A 22,618-nucleotide genomic window follows, 5' to 3' on the forward strand; every position below is an offset into this window, starting at 1 on the left:
ATGCTTGAGATTTGTTCTATTCTGCTTGGGAAGGGTTAAGAGGAGACAGCATCCTGTCAAAGACCTTGTTTTTAATTTTGCTTCTCACACTGGCACAGATCCTGCTAAGAGCAGCTCAGATTAGTTCAGAAAACCTTTGAAGAGATTTAAGATGTCCTTCAGCCAGTTTGAAGGTTTTTGTCTTGCAAATCCAGTACTAGGGCGCCTGCAGGCATCTCGACCCTTGCTGTGCTGCTGATGCAGCTCAAGGTCACACTAACCCGCCCTGTGACATTCAACAACAACAAAAATTATGCAGTGAAACTGCTTCAGCACTCAGCCAACCAACAACTTCCTTTAGTGAGGAACTAAGGATGAAGTATTTTTACCCCCCTCGTTTTCTTTTTTTGGGGGCACTGTGAATTTTTGCTGTAGGATATAATCCCGGATTTCTGGTGTGTGTGATGACAAGGTCATTTCTTAATTAGAACACATGTAAAGAACAAAGCTAAATGGCTTCAAAACAGCTTTGTAGTTGATGGAGAGGATTTAAATTATTTAAAGAGATAGTCACCCATGTATGATGGAAGCTGAATTCTAAAGGTTTTAACTCCTTCATCTCTGTCTACTTGCTATTTATTTCTTTGAATTCCTTATGTATGACTTTAGAAGGTTGCCTTCTAAAATTTAAGAAAATTTATAAATGTCCATTCTTTTAAAAAGGTGAAACATTATTTATATATCAAATTCTCAGATATCTTTTAATGGAGATGTTTTCTCCCCATGACATTTATCTCCTAGAAATGTTATCAAGTGGCTTGAGTAGGAATGAAGAATTTTAAACTTTTCCCTCTGGTAATTGATTTAACGTGTTGGAGGAGAGTGTGTAAAGTGCTTCTTTACTGCCTCACCCTCTAGTTCCTCACTTTTACCCTTTTGTGATTTAGAATTCTGAGTGAGCACATCACCCCTGCTTCTTTAGAAATTATACCACATATCCTTCAGGTTTCTCAGCTTTCACAGAAGTGATGTAGAAAGACACATGCTTTTTTTTTTTAAGGAAAATGTAAATTTTGTTTAAAATAGACTTTAATAAAGTTGTTTCTGAAACTACACAACTTTGTGATGACCCAAGGAAACAATGTCCATAAACACTTAATGGCTATATTGGACCCTCTTTGCTTTGTGGGACTTTTTTCCCCATTTTGATCCTCCTTTGTTGCCTGTGGTGCTAACTCCCAAAGACATTAGTTGAATAGAGTCCAAATGGATTGGCTTTCTATGCTTGAGACAATGCATGTCACCTCTGTAGGATTAGAGCAGAATGATCTAAGAGTAATTTTATAATATATATATATATATATATTAATATTAGAGGCCCAGTGCACAAATTTGTGCACATGTGGGACCCCCTCTGGGTAGCCTGCGGGGATCGGGCTGAAACCCACAGTCCAACGCCGCCTGCAGCTCCTACCTGCTGCTCCCGCTCATCCTGGCCCCACTGCGCCTGCTGTGGGCTCGTGCCCAATCAGTCCCGATCAGGAGAGGCTGGCGCTGCCACAGCAGCTCTTGTCAGCTGTGAGCCCTGCGTCTGGCACCCTCCCGAGGGGAGTGGCCTGGGGGATCGGGCTGAAACTGGCTCTCTGTCATTCCCCAAGGTGTCCCGGATTGCAAGAGGTGCAGGCCAAGCCGAGGGACCCCACCGGTGCATGATCGGGCCGGGGAGGGACCACAGGAGGGCTCCAGGGCATGTCTGGCCCAATCTCACTCAGTCCTGATGGGCCGACCCCAGCAGCAAGCTGAGCGTCTGCCCCCTGGTGGTCAGTGCACGTCATAGCTAGCGGTTGAGTGGCCTTAGCATATCATTAGCATATTATGCTTTGATTGGTTGAATAGATGACTGGACACTTAGCATAATAGGCTTTTATTATATAGGATATACATATATATATACATACATACATACATACATACATATAGATGACTGGACACTTAGCATAATAGGCTTTTATTATATAGGATATACATATATATATATACATACATACATACATACATACACACACACACACACACACTAGAGGCCTGGTGCATGAAAATTCATGCACTGGAGGGGGTGTCCCTCAGCCCAGCCTGCCTCCTCTCACAGTCCGGGAGCAGTCCGGGAGCCCTCAGGGGCAGGAGGTGACCCGGCGATCAGGGGAAGGCGACGCCCCATCACACCTCTGCTGCTGCCACTGCCGGCAGCACAAGCCTCGGCCGGCCCTGGTCACCTGAGCCTCGGGCCGGCTCTGAGCGGCTGGGCAGCCGCCATCTGAGGCTTGCCTGTGCCTCGGGCCAGCCCTGAGTGGCTGTGGGGCTGAGGGGACTGGGTACCACCATCTTGTGGCTGTGGGCGCTGCCATCTTTGAGGGCGGGGCAGTCAATTAGCATATTCTCCAATTGGCTGTGGGTGCCACCATCTTTGCGATGGTGTGAGGGTCAACTAGCATATTTCCTCTTTATTAGATAGGATATATATCACTGTGGAAAAACACATTGCAGTTATTTCTTTATGCACAGAATCACATGTAGAGAAATTTAGCTTCAGCATTATGGTATTAACAGTTTTCTCAGAATTCATATCCAGTTGCTTTCTTAACAAGATCTTTCCCTTAAGTGTGACTATAGTAGAATCAGAGCAAATACTTTATGAAGATAGATACTATTTTAAGTGATTATTTGAACTGAATTTTTAAATTATTTTAGCCCCTTAAAATTTGTGGGATAACAGGATGGATTGCATAAGAACAATTTAGAATTAACTAGACTTATTAGTCTGAAGGATTTTCCTCCTATCAAGAAAAAATTTATTTGGGTTCTCCATGAAAAGTAATAAGATATATACACACTTTTAGGTTATGGGTATTTTGAAGGATTTTTGCAAAAAAAAAAAAATTGGGAGGGAAATCTGTATGCAAGGAATTGGTTAGTGTGATTCTGTGCGTCCCTGCCCTTGCTTGGAGTCTGGTATGCCCTTATGTCTTGTATGACCCAAGCTCACCTGCCAGTAATTTCCAATTTACTTTCCTAATTCATCGATTTGTTATCTCTAATTGTTCTTCATTTACTTCTGTGTAGTTTCCAGTACCTAAAGGGTTGAAAGGTTGCTGTAATTGGCACCCGCAGCTGCTCTTCCTTTTGACAGGGGATAATTTTGCAGCCTATGCTTTGTGTGACAGCTGCCTAATTGGGCATTCTCCCCTTGTAGCAAGCCTGCCTCCTCCAGCCTCCCTGCTGACAAATGGTGGTGGATTATAGATGAGGACACTCTGACCCAAACGACCTTGCTGAGACAGCTGGGAGGGGCCTCCTGCTACTTGAGGGAAGCTTTAGGTCATTTAGAGGACAAGGTCATGAGCCAGGTGGGGAAATGACATGATATCACATGACAGTAGCCTGATGACATGGTCAGTGTGTCAAGGACAAAAGCATCAGTATCGACTAAACATTGCAGTACTTCATTGAAGGTCCTAGTATTTCTTAATTGTTTCTGCTCATTTTTTTAAAGAAAGAGTACAGAATAAGACACATGTATTTTAGCATTGTTAAAGCAGTTGCATACATAAAAATAGATCTGGTTTAGGAAGCCTCCTCATAAGTTTCTCCAGTTACCTAGAGTATTTTGTTCTTAATTATTGCTTAGTTTACAGCCCCTTGACTGTCAGTACTTTTCAAGAGTTATTAGCAAATTAAGACAGGCAAATTAAAATGAGGTAATGTGTGCTGTTAAAAAATATTTAACTTCTGTCATCACCCTACTCAGTGATTGGCATACCTTTTCATATATTGAATAAAAGAAAAATAGCCAAATGAAAATGCTTAATTGAAAGGGACCTCAAAACTCTGGATTTATAAGATCAAATAATTATAAAATGTTAAAGATGTTTTTAAATAATTTCTGAAACCTGAAAATATTTTTTAAATAGCTTAGGGTTATAGTTAATGTAAAATTTTCAAGATAAATGAATCTTTTGGAGATCTCTTCATTATTGGTAATATATAAGTTTTTCTTGAGGAAATGAACTTGAGCTATTTCAGTTGCAGTACCTTTTTAAGTGCAAAACCTTAAGAATCTTTGGTGAGTCTATTAATCTTACGTTAATGCTTGAAAGTATAAGTCCATGTAAATTCTATTGCATAGTCTAATTTAGAAAAATGCTGTGTTTTAAAAACAGTGAACAGTTTAATGCACAGAATACTGATCATGATTTTAGTTTCTGGAAAAACATAATTGTTGTTGAATACTGTTGGATTTAAGCCCACAGTTCAACAGGAGGTAATTTTATGTTCCTGAGATAAAATACAAACAAAAAAACTTATCAGTGGTAAAGTATGATGAATTAATTCACTGAAGTAGACACATCTGTATTTTCATGGCACATGCATGGTGTGTGTGAATGTGTGTGTGTGTGTGTGTGTGTGTGTGTGTTTTTAATTAAGACTGTGCTGTGTATGTGTTAGCTACTCTCAAGCCCTGACTCAAGCTTGGAGGAGGTTTAATCATGTGCCTTTGTAAACGTAGACTTGATTAGTAGTTGTGGTTATCTCAGCAGAAGACATCCCGCCCTCCTCCTTGTATTGGTCGGGACCCGGGCATTGGGGAGTCAAGGCAAAGGAGAAAGAAAAGAGATTTTACATTAGTATTCTATGAAAGCCTTACTGTCTGCAGAGCAAATTGATTGCTCCGGTTTACCTGTGTTTGGCACCACTGCTGTGAAAGAAAGGTAGGGTTGTAATCTGTTTTATTGTATTACATATTGTGACACTACACGAATTTTAACATGTGCTGTTTCTATGGCACATGCTATAAGTCTAAGTTAAGAAAAAGGATATAAATGAATGGAAAGTATGTGGGCTACAGCTTTGTTTACTGCAGTCCATGAGAGTTCATGCGAATAAGATAATTTTGCTGAAAGCGTCACTGGGTACATAACCTGATTGATAATGAAATCCTAAAAAGTGTTCTGAGGCACTAATCTGCTTCACTACTTGAAATGTGTCAGGCAGAAATGAAATTCAAGCTAATGTTGTAAGATTTTAATAAGATGAAGGGGAGAAGTCACAGAGGTGGTTATGGACCTAATTAGGAAATTATTTGTAATTATTTTTCAGCACATTATTATATTGTTAAAGGTCCTACATAACATGGTTCAGAGAACGGGAAAGAGGTTTTCATTTAAAAAAAAAGAGGTAGCTACTATCCCACCTTAAACTATATTAAGGACATTTAAAAATGTATTATTTACTTTATTTTTTACTACTTTCATTTTGTAAACATTGTACTGTTTAATTCTGCTGTGGAAAAGGAAATTGCAGTCTCTATTTCTTTTTAATTTTTGCACGTTTTTCAGATAGAGACTTGTAGTGTAAAATTTAGGATTGCTTAGTATGAGTATGAATCAAATAAATATTTCAATATTTCACAAAATGATTGAAATATCTGTTATTGGGATTTGACCTCTTGCCATTTTCAGGCATTCTTGAAATGTTTTATAGCTGCGCTTTTTAGGTTACGTGTAAATCTGTACTATGAGGGGAGAGGAGAAATTCCTCTTGTCCAAGCCTTTTGCCATGTAAACTGCAGGTGCCCTTTGCCTCCTCTGTCCCCACCCTGATCCTTTGATTATAATCAGAGCACTTGATTTAAAAGAGAGAGGAAGCAAATAGCTCACTGAGGAAATTAAAGTTGTTTTCTGTTGTTTACTTTTATGTTCTTGAAATTAGTATGCAGCATTACATTTTTTAGATTACATTTCACTTCCATTTAAATTATGTGAATAATTGTTGTGTATATACTAATTATATATCATAAAAACATCCTGATACAGAAGATCATTATAATCAGAGGCCATGAACATTAGCATAGACTTGTTCCCAGATACATTTATGGCAAATGGGTGAATGAAGAAACATTTTAAAGCATTTTTTAAATAACAAATACAAATATACAAAGTCCTGACTTGAAACATTTGATCCAGACTAGTAAATATTGTTTTCAGTTAAATGTAAGAACCAAAGTGATTAGTACTGTATTCTTACACATTTACTTTTTTACTTTTTTTTATTGTTGTGAATCCTCACCCAAGGATATTTTTTCCATTGATTTTTAGAGGAGAGGGAGAGAGACAGGGTGAGAAACATCCAGGTGAGAGAGACACATCAATTGGTTGCCTTTCACACACGACCCAGTGCTAAGGATCAAACCTGCAACCCACGTATGTGCCTTTCAGCAGGAATCGAACCCATGATCCTTCCGTGCACAGGCCAATGCTTTAACCACTTAGCCAGGGCATACATTTGCTTTTGTAGGAGTTTTTTTCTTATCTAAAAAATATAAATTAAGAAAATGTGGAGAAAAAATAAATCATAGAACTAAGAATCAATATTTAATTTTCTGGAATAAAACGTTCTAAACTTTTTCTAATTTTAGCTTTAGTTTTTAATTTTGTGATTACCTTACAAATTTTTAAAAATTTAGAATCTTCCACCCTTCCAAAAGAAATGCCTAGTGTGCATATATTTAATATTTAGCCGATTCAAAATGGGAAGATAAGGAGGGCATACCAAGTAAAGGAAATTGTATTTGTTTTCTTGTTGTTGTCCCTCTTCTTCTTTTCCTCTGGTTCTTTCTTGGTAGAATGCGTGCTTGGTTTTTGTTTATCAAGGTATCCACAATGCTTAACACTGTTACCTGGCACATAATAACTGCTCAATAAATACGTGTTGGTCAAATGAATACAGAATACTCAACTAATCCCCTCACATACATACATAAATACATACCGTGTTTTTCCTTTCTTGTTACTTTACCATTTTAATTTGTGGTGTGCTCATAGTAGTGAGATAATGCCATCAACTTCTCTTCTGAGAGTGTTTTGCACATTGCAGGAATTCAATGTTTTAAAATCAACCCAGAAATCATGTTTATAGAATTATTTTACAGTCAGAGTATTCAAGTGACTACACCTTAAATTGTTCTTTCTCTGAACAGAGACAAGCATGTGTAGACAAACATGCTTAGAGTTCTTTACCTGAATTTGCCTCCATCTTTTTTCCTTATATGCTGACCTACTATGATGTTGTATTTTTTAAAGCTGTAAAATCTATTTTTTATTAGACTCGTTTTGTAAATCTAGATACATTATATTAACCAATATCAACAAATTATTTCGAACATGCAAGAAAACTGCATGTTAAACTTCAGTCAAAGAGATCTGGGTATATTAAATCTATGGAGAAAACAAACATGTTTGACTTGTCGTTATGACCATGAAATGAAGTCATCCATGAGGACAACTTTAAATATGTAGGCTACACTTTTCTAAGCACAGGTAATGGGCAGGTGTTTTTATTATTTGGTGTCTAACATTAGCTAGGCTTTGACCAGAGTTTTTAAACAGTAGGATCCTTAGAAATTAGTTAATATTAAGAGTACATTTAACAAATGAGAAATTGGGCTTTAGACAGGTTGCTTATTTTTCCCACTGTTATAAAACTATTTAATAGCTGAACCAGGAGTAAAATACAAATTGCCTAGTTTTATATATTTTTTAATATATTTTTATTGATTTCAGAGAGGAAGGGAGAGGGAGAGATAGAAACATCAGTGATGAGGGAGAATCATTGATCAGCTGCCTCCTGCATGCCCCCTACTGGGGATCAAGCCTACAACCTGGGCATATGTGCCCTGACCAGGAGTCAAACCATGACCTCCTGGTTCATAGGTCAGCGCTCAATCATTGAGCCATGCCAGCTGGGCACAAATTGCCTAGCTTTATAATAAGTGATCATTTTTTCACAGGTCAACTCTTTTACCAAATTTTAATCTTCTAAAATAATTGTTATGTTGATACTAGCCAAATTGTATACTTACAGCCACTGTAAAATTTAATTTATACTCAAATAGGATGTAAATTAAAACAAACTGATATTACATCATTTTATACACACATACTATTGTGGACTGCTCCCTATGCATGTGGGTCCAGTGTATTTTTATACCAGAAAGAATGATAAAATATTGGGTATCACTAAAATAGATAATAAAAACTAAGAATAAAAACTTTATATAAGATTATAGTGTCTACAAAAGAATAACTTGTGAAAAGTACAATCACAAATAAATACACTATAGTCTATTGATATCTAATAGTTTTTGGTAGTTTTTTCTTTAATAGTGTAGACACAGCTGAGCACAGAAAGGGGGATAGCCAACTGATACCTTTGCTGGGTAGGGACTTCCATGGAGAGATACTAGTCAGGCATGGCCTCCTTCAAGCATAATTAAATACTGAATTGCAAAATGCAAGAAATATAATTCAGACTGTTTGTGGAAAGATTAAACTCCAGGGGGTGGGCTGTGGTTTTCAGAGAGGTTCCAGCAATACATGTCAGTGGGTATCCAAGTTAAAGACTGAGAAGTCCCATCCAAAAATCATTGCCTGATAGACTAGACTTGCCTTCATCCAGCTGGGCTGAGATCCATTAGGTTTTATTTCCAGCAGAGAAATGAACAAGAAGAACTAGAGGAGTTGTCTGGAAACCAAATTGACCAAATATGGAGGCAATGGAAAAACTAGTGGGCAGGAAAGGTGTGGTTTGGCTAGCTCATGCTAAAAATTAGGTTTATTTTGAGCAGTAAACTGTGTTTAAGCCTTTCCCTGTGATTATCTGTGGGGGTGGGGATGAGGGGGAATCTTCACACCTAGCTCTTTGGTTCAACAGGTGGGCAGAGCAAAGTTTGCAGGCACACTATTTAATCTCTCTAAGCCTCAGTTTGCCCATCTTCAAAAACAGAATTATACTATGTCTTTTTTTTTTTCTCGGAATTCTACTATCTGCCTGTTTAAGTTATTAAGAACATTAAATGAGAAGACACATGTATATTGTCTTTAGATATATCTGACAACTATTTGTGTGCATATAAGATAGCCACGCCCTATGCAGATGTATTCTTTACACCACTACTGATAACCATAATATAATGTAGTAGAGCTGTTTGGAATTTCAAAATGAATATCGTCTTTCCATTCTGTGGTGAAGCTATATGTAACTATAATTCCTCCTTTTTTAAAATCTCACCCAAGGAAATGTTTTTATTGATATTGAGAGAAAGAGAGAGAGAGAGAGAGAGAGAGAGAGAGAGAGAGAGAGAAGAGAAACATTGATCTGTTGCCTCCTGTATGTACCCCATCCAGGGATCAAACCCCTTAAAAACTGGTCTGTAACTTTATTAATATGCTTCCTCCTCAAAACTTCATACTCTTTGTCTTGATCAGTTATATAATTTTATTTGTATTGACTTTATTAAAATATGTATCAAGAACTGTAGAACTGTGTGCCCTAGCTGGTTTGGCTCGGTGGATAGAATGTTGGTCTGCGAACTGAAGGGTCCCGGGTTCGATTGCAGTCAAGGGCATGTACCTTGGTTGCAGGCTCAATCCCCAGCCCTGGTCGGAAGCAACCAGTCGATGTGTCTCTCTCAAATTGATGTTTCTCTCTCTGTCTCTCCCTCTCCCTTCCACTTTCTCTAAAAATCAATGCAAAAATATCCTTTGGTGAGGATTAACAAAAAAAAACTATAGAACTGTGAATAATTTTCAGTGACCTTTCCACTTAACAGTATAAAATGCCTAAGTGAATCATTGATCTCACTTTAGAATTATCTATACTAATAAAAGGGTAATATGCTAATTAGACCGGGAGACCTTCCAGGAGACCTTCTGGACAAAGCCATGGTGGCGGGGCCAAGGCAGAGGTGGTTGGGGCAGTCAGGCCAGGAGGGGAGGGCAGTTGGGGGTGATCAGGCCAGCAGGGGGGGCGCAGTTGGGGGCGATCAGGCCGGCAAGGAAGTGGGCATTTGGGGGCAAGCAAGCTGACAGGTAGAGTGGTTAGGGGCGATCAGGCAGGCAGGCAGGTGAGCAGTTAGGAGCCAGCGGTCCTGGATTGGAGAGGGTGAAGGCCGAGCTGAGGGACATCCCCCCGCCCCTCCGTGCACGAATTTTGTGCACTGGGCCCACTAGTAGTAAATATTGAAAAATGAGAAGTGAGAGCAGATAAGTTAAATTTTTTTAAATTTCAGCTTAAAAAAAAATTAGCATTTTTCAAGTGCTACTCAGTTTCCAGAAATTGCTTACAGGCTTCTGTAGATCTTTAGAAGACTGGGGTGATCTGAGTTTACAAATGTGAATGCCAGATAAACAGCAATTAACAGTTTTCTCTGGAAGGCACAGAAAAACATGTTGGAAATGCCTTATGATTTGACCTGAGTTTAAATAAAGTTTTATTTCTTCACTTAGATAGTACTTGCAATTTTAAATGAAGTGATTATTTCTTTTGATCTTTATAAAATAAGACGAAATTCCTAAAGTTATACCCTGTAAATATCTTTACTTGGCTTAATGGTAAATTTTAAATAATTCTATATAATAAAAGCCTAATATGCTAAGTGTCCGGTCGTTCATTCAACCAATCAAAGTGTAATATGCTAATGATATGCTAAGACCACTCAACCGCTCGCTATGACGTTCCAACTGGTAGGTTAGCTTGCTGCTGGGGTCAGGCTGATTGGGATTGAGCAAGATGGGCCAGACATGCCCTGGAGCCCTCCTGTGGTCCCTCCCTGGCTGGCCAACCTCCTGTGTCCCTCCCAGGCTCTGATCGTGCACTGGTGGGGTCCCTCGACCTGGCCTGCGCCCTCTCACAATCCGGGCTGAGGGACCTTCCCTCCCCAATGCATGAATTTCGTGCACCAGGCCTCTAGTTGTATATATATTTCCTATGTTTCCAGTTGCTTTTCAGTATTGTGTATAGAATTAAGTGATCAGAGAGAAACTAAGAATACGTATAGATATCCATTTACTCAGCAAAAATTCAGTATCTCAAACATGCCTATGGCAAACAGAATAAAACTAAAAATGAAGCAGTAATTACAGTGTAGTGGTGGAAGACAGGCAATAAACAAGTATTTAAAAACAAACAAACACAAAAAACGAGGGCCCAGCCGCATGGCTCAGTGGTTGAGCGTTGACCTATGAACCAGGAGGTCATGGTTCTATTCCTGGTCAGGGCACATGCTTGGGTTGCAGGCTCAATCCCTGGTGTAGAGTGTGCAGGAGGTAGCCAAACAATGATTCTCCCTCATCATTGATATTTCTATTTCTCCCCTCCCTTCTTCTCTGAAATCAATAAAAATATATTTTAAAAAACAACAAGGAAAATCAAGCAAAAAATTTATAGAATGAGCCCCAGCTGGTTTGGTTTAGTGGATAAAGCATCAGTCAACCTGTGGACTGAAGGGCCCCAGGTTTGATTCCAGGCAAGGGAACATGCCCAGGTTGCAGGCTCAGTCTCTAGTAGGGGGTGTGCAGGAGGCAACCAATCAGTGATTCTCTCTCATCATTGATGTTTCTATCTCTCTCTCCCTCTCCTTTCCTCTCTGAAGTCAATCAAAAATATATTTAAAAAACTAAAAAAAAAAATTTATAGAATGAAAGAAGTCCTAAAACAACTGTCATCTTTTAGGTACTCTGCTAGGGGGGAAAAATGGAAATGGAAAGACTCATTTACAAAGGCCATTGGGAGGTGACATTTAAGCTGAGTTGGGGAAGGAGGCAAAGGAGCAGCCAAAGGAAGAGCCTTTCAGGAAGAGGGAACCATGCTTGTGCAGGCTAGCAGGCTACAAAGAACTTTGCTGCGGAATCCAGTACCGCAGCCTGGAGCCACACGTGGTTTGTCTGAATTGAGATGTGCTCTAAGTGTAAAATACATACCAACTTAGAAGACTTAATATGACAAAAAGTGTGACAATATTTTAAGAATTTTGTATTGACTTTATATTGATACTCTAATATTTTGGATGAAATATATTGGGTTAAATAAAATATATTCCAAGGCCCCAGTTTGGCTCAGTGGATAGAGCGTCAGCCTGCGGATTGAAAGGTCCCAGGTTCGATTCTGGTCAAGGGCATGTACCTTGGTTGCGGGCACATCCCCAGTAGGAGGTGTGCAGGAGGCGGCTGATCGATGTCTCTCTCTCATCGAGTTTCTACTTCTCTATCCCTCTCCCTTCATCTCTGTAAAAAATCAATAAAATATATTTAAAAATATATATATACATACATACATATATATATACATATATGTATATATATGTATATATATATATATATATTCCAAGTAGTTTATTTTTTAAAAATATCACTGCTAAAAGTTTTAAAATTACATTTGTAGCTCTCATTATGTTTCTTTTAGACTACCTGAATAGTGTAACGAGCAGGGGACTAAATGACTTGAGATAAGATTGTTTACATTTACTGCAGCCAGATTATGCTGGGCCTTGCAACTCAGAGAGAGGAATTCAGACTTTATTTTAAGTGAAATAGGAATCTATTACGGGTTTTCAGCTGAGTGGATTTACCTTTTACAAAGAGCATTGGCTGCAGTGTGGAGAATGTAGTGGGAGGGGGTCAATTAGGAAACTAGTACAGTAGAACACACACAGCAACACCAGTTATCACAACAGTTGTCAGATAGTGTTATATAAAAAGTCATCACTGCAGTCATCATTGAGTTTCTGTCTTATTTGGTGTAATTTCTTAAGCTATTACAGGCATTGGTTTAGGCTTACCTGTATAAGAATTCTTTTTCCTCTATGTTCATGGAATATTAAAATTCTTAAAAAATTAAATTTACCAGCCTCCCAGAGCACTGGAACATGTGGAAATAGTAATACTTTAAAAATCATTTATAGCTTTAAAGATTTTTAAGAATCTTAAAAACCTGCAATATTTCTTAATATTTTGGGGTTCAAGTAATTACTTGATGATTTGATGGAAGCAATTGACATTGCAGATCAGGCCAGCCTATACAGCTACCATTTGGGGTTTTATACTGTGATTTCCTCATATCTAATGGGTCCTTTTATGTAGTGTACTAGAGGCCCAGTGCACAAGATTCATGCACTCGGGGTGGGGGGGGGGGTCTTTCAGCCCAAATTGCAAGAGGGCGCAGGCCAGGCCAAGGGACCCCACCGGTGCATGATTGGGGCTGGAGAGGGATGCAGGAGGTTGGCCAGCCGGGGAGGGATGGCGGGAGGGTTCCAGGGCGTGTCCGGCCCATCTCACTCAGTCCCGAACGGCTGGACCGCAGCAGCATCAAACCTGTTGGAATGTCTACCTCCTGGTGGTCAGTGCACATCATAGTGAGTGGTTGAATGACCTTAGCATATCATTAGCATATTATGCTTTGATTGGTTGAATGGATGACTGGACATTTAGCATATTAGGCTTTTATTATATAGGATTTGTTTGCATGAATGTGATTTAGACTTGCTATTTGTTTTATTTGTCTCAAGCTATGTTTGTAGTACCACTGTTTAATTTATATAAAACTAGAGGCCCGGTGCACGAATTCGTGCATGGTTGGGGTCCCTTGGCCTGGCTAGCAATCAGGGCCATCTCACCCAGTCCTGATAGGGGCTGATCGGGGCTAGCCAGCCAGGGAGAGGGACCGAGGGAGGTTGGCTTTCGGAGCGCACTGACCACCCAGCTGATCAGGGAGAGGGACCGCGGGAGGTTGGCCGGCCATGGTAGGTGGCTGTGGGAGCGCAATGACCACCAGGAGGCATTGAGCGTCTGCCCCCTGGCGGTCAGTGCGTGTCAGAGCTACTAGTTGACCGGTTGTTCGGTCAACCAATCGTAATGTTCGCTTAGGCTTTTATATATATAGATTGGAGTAATCTTAACCCTTGGCTTTTTATTGTTACTTGTTCTACTGTGTGTTGGTACAGTTTGGGGTTTTAACTGTAGCAGTTTCATAGTACTAAAAAAATATAAGACATTTAGCAAATCCTTAAATAGTATCATTTAGTTCATGATTTCATTATAGTGTTAATGAGGGGAACAAAACTGATTATCATTTGGAGCCATTGTCTCTGTGGAGTTTGCATGTTCTCCCCTGTCTGCCTGGGTTTTCTCTGGGGACTCTGGTTTCCTCTCACGTCCCAAAGGTGTTTACATGAGTTGAATGAGCATCTACATTGTCCCATCTGAGTGAGTGTGATGTGGGTGTGAATGCACCCTTGAATGGAATGGCATCCTGTCCAGGGTGGGTTTCTGCCTGGTGTCCTGAGTTGCTTGGAGAGGCTTCGGCCACCCATCACTCTGAATAAATAATTCTCTTGTTTATTTTATTCATATTTGTTAAATGTATGTATAGTTCACATTTATTTTGATATTTAATATTTGAAGTGTTTTAGGTCTTTATTTAGAAGTTTGGTGATGTTTTTGTGACCAGAAATATACTGTAGGAACTTAACTCTTATTTGTATCAGTTAGCCTATGGTCAAATTGGCTTCATTCTATGTCATTTTTGCCTGAAGTCACAATTTCCAAAAACCCATTGACAAAGTTACGTGAGGACTTACTGTAGCTTAGTGTTTGTTTTTTATTGTTTTGGGGTTTTTTTCCCCTTTGGAGTGAAAAATACAATTTATTTGCTATAGAATCTGCTTCCACTTATGAGTACTTAGAGGATACCAGTCATAATGCTTTGTGTTTTGCATGTTTTATTATTTTTTTTAGAGCTTTTTGACAGCCCTATTAAATAATAATGTCATCCTCAGGATCTCAGGAAAAATTAATATCCAAAGTAAGATTCAAAGCTCAAACTCTTAGCTGCAATATATTATCCACTTTTTAGGTATCTTCTAAATTATTCTCGTCATAGTACCTTGTTATGGAGCATTCATACTGCCCACAGTATTTTCACTATAAAAAGAAAAGATCATTTGAAAGTGCTTTTAAAATTTGAATTTTCAGGTTCTTAAAAAAATCATACTTATATAGTGATATTAAAGTTAATTCCTGTCTTATCACTAACTAGAGCAGCCGTGGGCAAACTACGGCCCGCGGGCCGGATCCGGCCCGTTTGAAATGAATAAAACTAAAAAAAAAAAAGACCATACCCTTTTATGTAATGATGTTTACTTTGAATTTATATTAGTTCACACAGACTCTCCATCCATGCTTTTGTTCCGGCCCTCCGGTCCAGTTTAAGAACCCATTGTGGCCCTCGAGTCAAAAAGTTTGCCCACCCCTGAACTAGAGGCATGGTAAATGAAGTTCGTGCACGGGGGCGGCAGGGTCCCTTCAGCCCAGCCTGCACCCTCTCCAATCCAGGACCCCTCGGGGGAGGTCCGACTGCCGGATTAGGCCGACTGCTGGTTTAGGGGATCGGGCCTAAACCGGCAGTGGGACATCCCTCTCACAATCCAGGACCACTGGCTCCTAACCGCTCACCTGCCTGCCTGCCTGATCGCCCCTAACAGCCTCTGCCTGCCTGCCTGATCGCCCCTAACTGCCCCCCCGCTGGGCTGGTCACCCCCAACTGCCCCCCCTGCCGACCTGATCACCCCTAACTGCTCCCCCTGCCAGCCTGTTTGCTCCCAACTGCCCCCCCCACCAGGCTGGTTGCCCCTCACTGCCCCCCACCTGCCTGGTCGCCCCCAACTGCCCCCCCTGCCGGCCTGGTCACCCCTCATTGTCCCACCTCCCCCCCCCCCCCGCCCCCTGCCGGCCTGGTCGCCCCACACAGCCTGCTGTTCAGTCCTTGCGTGAGGGCGTTCTGACCAGTGTGCATATTCCTCTATTATTAGTACAGATAAGGCTGATACCTTTCAGTAAACTAACTGTTTTATTTCTTCTAGTTAAATGAAAATTTAAAAAGTCAGGTAGTACTCAAGGAAGCTCTCATTGTACAGCATAAAAATCCAGTAGTTTGCTTTTAATGGATGATCTTATAAACAGTGGGATAGTGGAGCAGTGGCATCAAAAGGCCTGCTGCAGCTAAGCAGAATCAGGTAACTTAACATACCAGGTTATTGTAAAATATGTAACATATGGTTCTGCTTGAGATTTCAGCTTCTGTTAGGAATTAAAAATACCAGATACTTGGTATGTGGTATTATTTAAAAAAATTGTTTAAAATATTTGTGTATGCAAAACATTATACTACTATTTTAGTTTTCATTATACTATTTGATTTTGGAAATAGTAGATTTTGCCTAATTAATGTAAAACTATATTAAAATAATTATGTAATTATCATCAATGTTTACTAGAGTTATAAGCAGCACACAAAGGGGAAAGTACAATAACATTTCTTGACTTGCTCTGTTGGGTATTCTGTATGCATTGTTTAATCCATCATAACTGTCCCATTAGATAAGATGGTATGATACGTGTTAAACTGAGTTTAGGCAGACTGACCCAGAGCCACAGAGCTAGCAGATGAGCCCGATTGTTACTGCTTTTGAAGCTCATGGTATCTTTGAGAAATTAAAACTGCATTAAATTTTTTATTATACAGTTTGTTGGAAGGTGTAAAGAAGTTTTTTTCGAAGTGAACCATGGAAAATCAGACTCTTAGACTTTCTTCATTTTAAATTGCTGAGATTGGCAGATGGTGAGTTGGAGGGGTGGTAAGTTCTGTGAGTAGCCAGTGCAGGGAAACAGTTTATGAAGTCTAGTTCCTCAGTTCTGATTTTGTTGTTGATACTGGACTCAATTTTATTTATTTGTTTGGCTTTATTTTTTATTTTTATTAATGCAGAAAGATCCTGAAGACCTTTCATGTGACCACGTTGCATAATTATCCATAGCTGTATATACCTGTGATTACTTACTGAATTCTTCTTACCAGATGTTTGCAGGAAACCTCTGGGTTGTGTGTTTATCAATTTTTTGTCCACCCAGCAGTTGAACTTCTTCATATTATTGGTTTGCTTGAATTAAGGTACAAAAAATATCCACTTACCATATTTGTTTTTGTCTCTTAAAAATGTTTTGACTTCTTGAAATTAACTTTAGGGCTCTATAAACTGTGAGCTGTCTTAATAGCCATCATGTACTGGGTTCTGTTGGCTTTAGGGATCTAGAAAATTGCAGGAGCTCACAATGTGAGCTGGGGAAATGTCTACAATCCGGATCATGCTTATCCAGTTAATTTATTGGTTATAAATAACTTGATTGACTTGGATATTAGCCTTTAGGCCAAAAGATTGGCTAGGACTAAATTTAGGAATAGATTTCACAGGGCAAGATCCCTTAGGCCACTGCTACCACCATGCACATAGAAGATAGATATAAGGAAACAAAGCCTGGGTGGAATGGATTGAATATTCTGTATGCTCCCTAAATAAAAGCGACTGTTACTCTTGGCTGGCAGGAAGGCTAGAGGTCCAAGTGGTCCCATTTCCATTCGGATGGACCTCAGACAGTAATGGGATGGAATGTGTGCTTGCCTTGTACCAGGAGGAAACCACCTGGGAAAACGCTTCCTGTAAGACTCTCCCTGAAAACGATACAGCCCATCCTCCAACATAAACTGTACCACCCGCCTCTCAAGGTAGAGGGGGAACAGTACTTGGAGTTCATGGGAAATTTATCCTGATGCATAAATGGCAGAGTGTCCTTAGAAGCTGTACTATCGATACCCCGTGCTGATGTCTGGTGGTATTTTGGAGGACCATTACTTTGCGCCCTTGCCCAGCAGTTGGAGCAGAACTTGCGCTCTGATATAACTGGCTATCCCTTCCACTTTGGCATATCATAAACCTTTTTCAACGGACAGACAAACTAGGAAGAAGAGAGAGAATCCAGGGGGCTCCTTTGATCCTCATATTTACACAGATCCCGTTGGGGTTCCAGGAGAAGTGCCAAATGATTTTAATGCTGGGAATCAAATAGCACCAGGATTTGAGTCTGTCCTGTTCTGGTGGTCAACTAGTAATAAGAGTGTAGATTGGATAAACTACTTACTATAATCAGCAGAGGTTTGTCAATTACACTAAAGATGCTATCAAGGGAATAGCTGAGCAATTAGATGCAACGAGCAGAATGACCTCGGTTCAGAACCAATTGTCCTTGGATATGATTCTGGCAGAAAAGGAGGAGTATATGTAATGTTGGGGTCCAGTGTTGTACCTTCATCCCTGACATCACAGCTCCAGACAGACCATCACTAAGGACCTACAGGGATTAACAACTCTAGCTAATGAGTCAGCTGGGAACCCTGAAATTGAGGATCCTTTCTTCGATTCACTAGAGCAGTGGTTCTCAACCTTCTGGCCCTTTAGATACAGTTCCTCATGTTGTGACCCAACCATAAAATTATTTTCGTTGCTGCTTCATAACTGTAATGTTGCTACTGTTATGAATTGTAATGTAAATATCTGATATGCAAGATGGTCTTAGGCGACCCCTGTGAAAGGGTCATTCGACCGCCAAAGGGGTCGCGACCCACAGGTTGAGAACCGCTGCACTAGAGCAATGGTCAGAGAATGGAATGGAATAGTGGTATCCATATTCACCTCGTTGATAATTGGGTTGGGAGTTACAGTGATGGGATCTTATGCCATCCCAGATATGACAGGTCTTATCCAAAGGTTTATTGAAACTACATTGACCAAACAGCAAAATAATCTGCTAGATACTGCAGAGTGTGAAAGTCAACAAATGTTACCCGAGTTTGAAGAAGAGTTAAATAAGAAAAGGAGGGGGGGGGGGGAGTGAGGAACAGATCACGTGCATCAGTAATAAAAGCTCGAGCAGACCGCCTGCTCAATGTGCATGACCATGTGCATTTGTACCCTTCTGTAGAAGTAAAGATACTTGCCTCGCAAAAGAAAAAAATGTTTTAAAACTTGTTAGGGAACTAAGAAATCAAAACCTAAAGGGAGATGCCAATTCATAAATATAGAATTTATTTATTATTGATCAAGAGATTACAAACCTGTGGTGGATTTCCAACTGCGTGTATCTGTAATTAAAGCTAATTAGTTATACATCATCCTATTGTTGAACAGTCGGTTAGTTACTCAGTTTATATTAAGTTACATTAACATTACTTTGATGTCCTGTTTTATAATTTTTTTTTTACATATGGCCCCTTTTCCCCCCATTGACCCCTTCTAGCCCACCCCCTGCCCCATGCTTTCACCACCCTATTGTCTGTGTCCATGGTTTATGCATATATGTATACAGGTTCTTTGGTTGATCACTTCCCACACACGCACCCTCCCCCGCCTTCCCTCTGGGATTCAACAGTCTGTTCCATGCTTCTATATTTGTATCTGTTTTGTTCCACAGTTTATTTTGTTAATTAGATTCAGCATATGAGTGAGATCATGTTCTATCTTCTATGTCTCTGGATATATTTTGTTCATTAGTTTATTTTGTTCATTAGATTCCTCATAACAGTAAGATCATGTGATACTTGTCTTTTTCTGACTAGCTTATTTCACTTAGCATAATACATTCCAGGTCCCTCCAAGCTGTCTCAAAGGATAAGAGATCCTTCTTTTTTACTGCTGCATAGTATTCCATGGTGTAAATTTACCAGATTTTTTATCCATTCATCTACTGATGGGCACTTGGGCTGTTACCAGATCTTAGCTATTCTAAATTGCACTGCTATGAACATAGGGTGCATACATTCTTTCTGATTGGTATTTTGGGTTTCTTAGGATATATTCCTAGAAGTGGGATCACTAGGTCAAATGGCAGTTCCATTTTTAATTTTTAGAGGAAATTCCATACTGTTTTCCATAATGGCTACACCAGTCTGCATTCCACCAACAGTGTACTAAGGTTCCCTTTTCTCCACATCCTCACCAGCACTTGTCATTTGTTGATTTGTTGATGGTAGCCATTCTGACAAGTGTGAGGTGATACCTCCTTGTTGTTTTAATTTGCATCTCTCTAATGATGAGTGACTGGGCATTTTTTTCATGTGTCTCTTGGCCATCTACTCGTATATGTCCAATTTGGAGAAGTGTCTGTTTAGGTCAGGGGTCCTCAAACGTTTTAAACGGGGCCAGTTCACTGTCCCTCAGACCATTGGAGGGCCGGACTATAGTTTAAAAAAAAACTATGAACAAATTCCTATGCACACTGCACATATCTTATTTTGAAGTAAAAAAAACAAAAACGGGAACAAATACAATATTTGTATTTGCATGTGGCCCGCGGGCCGTAGTTTGAAGACCCCTGGTTTAGGTGCTTTGCCCATTTTGTGATTGGGTTGTTAATCTTCCTTTTGTTAAGTTGTATGAGTTCCCTGTAAATGTTGGAGATTAAACCCTTATCAGAGATAACATTGGCAAATATGTTCTCCCATGCAGTGGGCTTGCTTGTTGTTTTGTTGATGGTTTCTTTTGCTGTGCATAAACTTTATTTTGATGTAGTCCCATTTGTTTATTTTCTCCTTAGTTTCCTTTGCCCTAGGAAATGTATCTGTAAACATACTGCTATGTGAAATGTCTGAGATTTTATAATCCTATAGCTTCTTATAGGATTTTTATGGTTGCATGACTACATTTTATCCATTTTGAGTTTATTCTTGTGTGTTGTGTAAGTTTGTGGTCTAGTACCATTTTTTTGCATGTACTTGTCCAGTTTTCCCAACATCATTTATTGAAGAGACTGTCTTGACTGCATTGTATGCTCTATCTTCTTTGTCAAATATTAATTGAGCATGATGGCTTGGGTCAATATCTGGGGCCTCTGTTCTGTTCCATTGATCTATATGCCTGTTTTTGTGCCAGTACCAGGCTGTTTTAAATACAGTGGCTTTGTAGGATAACTTAATATCTGGTATTGTTATTCCTTCAACTTTGTTCTTCTTTCTCAAGATTGCTGTGGCTATTTGGGCTCTTCTTTGGTTCTATATAAATATTTGGAGTATTTGTTCTAGATCTGTGAAATATGCCATTGGTATTTTATAGGGATTGCATTGAATCTGTAGATTGCTTTGGGTAGTATGGACATTTTAATGATGTTAATTCTACCAATCCATGAAGCACTTGTTTCTCTCTTCCTCTACCTCTTTTTTTAACCGTCAGTACACCATAAGCGTCTATAGATACAAGCGACGTTTCCGTTTTAGATGCGTGGCAGTTAACTGGTTTACATCCTGTAGTTTTCCGAGTACAAGTCTATTTCCTCCTTGGTTAAGTTTATTCCTAAGTATCTTAATTTTTTTGTTGCAATAGTAAATTGGGTTGTTTGTTTAGTTTTTCTTTCTGAGAATTCATTATTGGTGTACAAAAGAACCATCAATTTTTGGGTGTTGATTTTGTATCCAGCTATATTGCCAAATTCATTTATTAACTCTAATAGTTTTTTGGTGGAGTCTTTAGGGTTTTCTATGTATATCATGTCATCTGCGAAGAATGAGAATTTTACTTCCTCCTTTCCAATTTGGATTCCTTTTATTTCTTCTTCTTGTCTGATTGCTGTATGATCCAGTACTATGTTGAAAAAGAATGGTTAAAGCAGACATCCCTCTCTTGTTCCTGTTCTTAGGGGAAATGGTTTTAGGTTTTGCCTATTGTATGTGATGATCCTTGTAGGTTTGTCATATATGGCCTTTATTATGTTTAGATATCATCCCACTATTCCAACTTTGCTGAGAGTTCTTATTTAAAAAGGGTGTTGGATTTGGTCGAATGCTTTTTTTGTTTCTATTGATATGATCATGTGATTATTGTCTTTCAATTTGTTTATGTGATGTATCGTATTTGTTGATTTGTGAATATTGTAACAGCCTTGCATCCTGGAATAAATCCCACTTGATCATGGTGTATGACCTATTTAATATATTGCTGGATCCGAATTGCTAATATTTTGTTGAGTATTTTACCATCTGTATTCATCAGGAATATTGGCCTATAATTTTCTTTCTTTGTAGTGTCTTTATCTGGTTTTTCGAAATTTGGATATTGCTGGTCTCATACAAAGAGCTTGGAAGTGTTCCTTCCTCTTGGATTTTTTGGAATAGTTTGTGTTAAATAGGTGTTAGTTCTTTGAATTGTTGGTAAAACACCCCTGTGAAGCCATCCAGACCAGGGCTTTTGTTTGCTGGGAGGTTTTTTATTACTGTTTCAATTTCATCAGTTGTTATTGACCTATTCAGGTTTTCTAATTCTTCCTGATTCAGATTTGAAAGATTGAATTTGTCTATTTCATCCACATTGTCCAGCTTGTTAGCATGTAGTTGTTCATATTATTTTCTTACAATCCTTTGTATTTCTGTGGTATCATTGTTACGTCACCACTTTTGTTTCTGACTTTATTTTTTTGGTTCCTCTCTTTTTTCCTTCAAGAGTCTGCCTAACAGTTCGTTAATCTTGTGTATCTTTTCAAAGAACCAACTCTTGGTTTCATTGATATTTTTGGTATTGTCTTTTTAATCTCTGTCATTTACTTCTGCTCCCATCTTTATTATTTCCTTCCTCCTGCTTCCTCTGGACTTCTCTTGTTGTACTCTTTCTAATTCTTTAAATTGTAGGGCTAAGTAGTTTATTATTAATTTTCTTGTTTTTTGAGGTAGGCCTGTAGTGCTATGAACTTCCCTCTCAAGACTGCTCTTGCTGTGTCCCAGAGATTTTGGGTTGGTGTGTGTTCATTTCCATTTGTGTCCAGGATGTTTTTTATTTCTTTCTTGTTCTCATTGGTATCCTATTCATTGTTTTATAATACACTATTTAACCTGCATGTGTTTGAATGTTTTGGGGTATTTTTACTGTAGTTGATTT

At 39.2% G+C, this 22,618-nt stretch overlaps 1 protein-coding gene across 9 annotated transcripts in view; it reads left to right on the forward strand.

Moving 5' to 3' along the window:
• NRIP1 (nuclear receptor interacting protein 1) overlaps positions 1–22,618 on the forward strand; it is a 130,228-nt gene that overhangs the window by 66,754 nt on the left and 40,856 nt on the right. For 2 of the 9 annotated variants that reach the window (XM_070405994.1, XM_070405998.1), the window contains one exon: positions 16,390–16,485. The exons of 6 other annotated variants lie outside the window; for them this stretch is intronic. The gene's annotated coding sequence lies outside the window, so the exon portion shown is untranslated. Of the gene's footprint in view, positions 1–15,865; positions 15,881–16,389; positions 16,486–22,618 lie in introns of those variants that run through there. One more of the 9 variants, XM_070406000.1, reaches the window with a different exon arrangement.

Source organism: Myotis yumanensis, unplaced genomic scaffold, assembly GCF_028538775.1.
Source record: "Myotis yumanensis isolate MYYU_CA2020_CCGP unplaced genomic scaffold, mMyoYum1.0.hap1 SCAF_2, whole genome shotgun sequence".
NCBI lineage: Eukaryota > Metazoa > Chordata > Mammalia > Chiroptera > Vespertilionidae > Myotis > Myotis yumanensis.